The following is a 3,824-nucleotide window of genomic DNA, read 5'->3' on the forward strand; positions in this document are numbered from 1 at the left end:
ATATTCCTTGACGACTACCGAACGATACGCGATGGTTTTGGAAGATGATTGCATCCCCATTATCCAAATGATAAGATGTGGTTCATGCAAGACAGAGCTCGACGTCTTCGAAGTAGGAGAGTGTTTGATGTCCTGGAGGAGCAATTTGGGGACCGCGTTCTGGCTCTGTGGGGTATCCAGAGACCACAGGCCTGAGGCTCGATTGGCCGCCATATTCTCCAGATCTGAACACATGCGACTCCTTTTTGTGAGGCTATATTAAAGACAAGATGTATAGCAATGACTCCAAAACCATTACCGAGCTGAAAACAGCGATTCAGGAGGTCATCGACAGAACCGATGCTCCGACATTTCAGTGTGTCATGCAGAACTTCGCTATTCCTCTGCGCCACTTCATTGCCAATGATGGGAGGCACATCCAACATCTCATAACCTAAATCCAAATATCTGTAGTGACGCTTACATGTTGAATAAAGTGTGTGCACGCGCTAGTTTGTAACTAATTTACTTTTCTTTAATACAGTTCCATAATTATCACCCTGTATTTTATCCACATATTTAATAAATACACCATTATAAAAGTGGATATTTCCAGACAGACTTTCATCCCCAACCCCCACCGCCACAGACGACACACAGTCTTCACTATATAGTTTAGCCTCTCTCACTGCCGGCCACTGTGGCCGAGTGGTTCTAGGCGCCTCAGTCCGGAACCGCGCGAACGCTACGGTCGCAGGTTCGAATCCTGCCTCGGGCATGGATGTGTGTGATGTCCTTAGGTTAGTTAGTTTAAGTAGTTCTAAGTTCTAGGGGACTGATTACCTCAGATGTTAAGTCCCATAGTGCTAAGAGCCCAGCTTCTCTCACTCTTCCCCCTTTCTGTATATTTAAAGCCAATTGGTCCCTCCCCCCAATTCCGCCTTTCTTCATCCCCCATTTTCACCCACTCTCCTCCCCCAAATTTTTCTTATTATTGGTTTATTATAATTTCCTCTGGTGTATAAGTGGTTTCCCTAGCTGTAGATGGCTAATTATATGAAGCATTAATAGTGAAATGGGGTTGCCATCCGTCCCGATGAATCAGGATCGTCACCATTATGGACCGTCTTGTCCCGACATCTCGACAAGACGCAATTTTGTCCCGATTTTTCAAAATACTGTTACCGGCTTGGCTTAAGTATCGAAGTAACGCCACCTATTAGCGCAACATGTAAATGCAGCCTACATCTGTGTCAGCAAGTTTGTGTTGAACAAGGTCTTCTCACAGATGGCGTTGCATGTTGCGTATCCTGTGTCGACGACGCAAACACCTTCTAGATCTAGCATTCTAGCGTCATCATTCGAGAAGATACCACACTTCTCCAGTAGTACAGGGCTGGAACTACTTATCAGCGGCACGCGAAAAAATCAGGCAGCTCCCATTTGAATGGCGACCTGATAAGACGATTCTTTCTAAACGTAATACTAACAACGACTGCAATTTAGTATGTTTGAAGTGTTTACTGCGGGTATAAAGGACTTGAAGTGTATAGTGACGTGTACTTCAATGATAAAAAGTATTATTGTCGACTGTTTACCATTTAATAAACTTATCATAGCTTAGGATAATTCGTGAGGATGGAATGAGAAAGTCTCACTTTCCTGAGGGATCAGGAAACGTCGAGTGAGATTTGTGGCTATTTCATCTCAGTAACTCACAGAGGTAAGGCAGATGTGAGTCATCACATTTCTACGAAGACTCATACAAATAGATTGGCGGTAGCCTCGACATCAAAACTTATTTCGACATTCATGATCAAAGAAGATACACAGGAAGAACTGCTCGTTACTGCTGCAGATCTAACAACAGTTTAGAAAGTAATCAGGTATCATCAGTCATTTAGTTCTCTCAAATGTCTGCATCTACATCTATGAGTACATACGTACTATGCAAATCACACTTAGGTGCCTGGCAGAGGGTTCATCGAACCACCTTCAAAATAGTTCTCTATTATTCCAACCCCGAAAAGCGCGTGGAAAAAACGAACACCTACGTCTTTCCGTACGAGCTCTGGTATCCCCTATTTTATTATGATTCCCCCTATACACGTGGGCTTTATCAATGTATTGTCATATTCGGAGGAGAAAGTTGGTGACTGAAATTTCGTGAGAAGATTCCGACGCAACGAAAAACGCCTTTGTTTTAAGGATGTCCACCTCAAATCCTGCATCATTTCCTTCTTTCCTATTTTGCGATAATCTTTGAACTTTCTCGATGTACTCCATTAATCCTATCTGATAATGATCTCACACCGCAGCAGCAGTACTCCAGAAGATGGACAAGCGTAGTGTATGCAGTCTGTTTAGTAAGATCTGTTGCATCTTCTAAGTGTTGTGCCAATAAAATGCAGTCTTTGCTTCACCTTCCGCATGACGTTTTCTATGTGTTCTCTCCAATTTAAATTGTCGGTAATTGCAATTCCTACGTATTTAGTAGAATTTACAGCCTTTAGATTTGACTGATGTATCGTATTACCGAAGTTAAGACTGCTGTTGATATTGTCTCCTAAGTCGTTTGTATAAGCAAGGAACAGCAGAGGGCCTATAACACTGCCTTGTGGAACGCCAAAAATCACCCCTATTTTACTCGATGACTGTCCCTCCATTACTACTAACTGTGACCTCTCTGACAGGTCCAGTCACATAACTGAGACGATATTCTTCCATAAGCACACAATTTGACTACAAGCCGCTTGTGAGGTACAGTGTCATAAGCATTCACGAGATCTAGAAATACGGAATCAATTTGAAATCCCTTGTCAATAGCACTCAACACTTCGTGTGAGTAAACAGCTAGTTGTGTTTCATAAGAACGATGTTTCAGTCACCAACTTTCTCCTCCGAATATGACAATACATTGATGAAGCCGACGTGTTGACTGTGTGTCAATAGACCGCTCTCGTCGAGGTAATTCATAACGTTCGAACTCAATATTTGATCCAGAATCCTGCTGCATATCGACGTTAATGGTATGGGCCTGTAATTTAGCGAATTGCTTCTAATGCCTTTCTTGAATACTGCTGTGACCTACGCCACTTTCCAGTCTTTGGGTACGGATCCTCCGTCGAGCGAGCTGTTGTTTATCATTGTGAAGTATGGAGCTATTGCATCAGCATACTCTGAAAATAACCTAATTGTTATATAGTCTAGAGCGGAAGACTTGCTTTTATTAAGGTATTTAAGTTGCTTCACTACTCCGCGGATGTTCTTGATTCTAATTCTGGAATATTTAATTCGTCTTCTTTGGTAAAGGAATTTCGATAGTATTTCCATTGCTCTCGTGCAGAGAAGGCGTGACCGTGTCTCAGCGCTAGCATATTTTACATACGACCAGAATCTCTTTGGATTTTCTGCCAGATTTCGAGATAAATTTTCGTTGTGGAAATTATTATAAGCATCTCGCATTGAAGTCTGTGCTAAATTACGAGCTTCTGTAAAAGATCATTAGTCTTGGAGATTTTGCGTTCGTTTAAATTTGGTACGCTTTTTTCGCTGTTTCTGCAACCACAGCACCATAACGAAGGGACGCAGTTATGGTTCACAGAACATACAAACAACTAAGCAACACTATCTTCCACCTGTACATAGTGACCGCACGGTTTCAACGGGTAGAAATTGCGTATCATATGAGCTGGGCAGCAGTATCAATGTATCGTAAAACTGAATGCTGCAATGTATCATGACTCCAAAGTCGCCGCAAAGCAATCTACAGACAAGACCAAAGCTTCACACCACACTCCGTGTCCGAATGCGTAAAACAATCGCAAGAAGTTTCATTTTGCAGC

This window comes from Schistocerca piceifrons, chromosome 1 (genome assembly GCF_021461385.2).
Source record: "Schistocerca piceifrons isolate TAMUIC-IGC-003096 chromosome 1, iqSchPice1.1, whole genome shotgun sequence".
Classification (NCBI taxonomy): Eukaryota; Metazoa; Arthropoda; class Insecta; order Orthoptera; family Acrididae; genus Schistocerca; species Schistocerca piceifrons.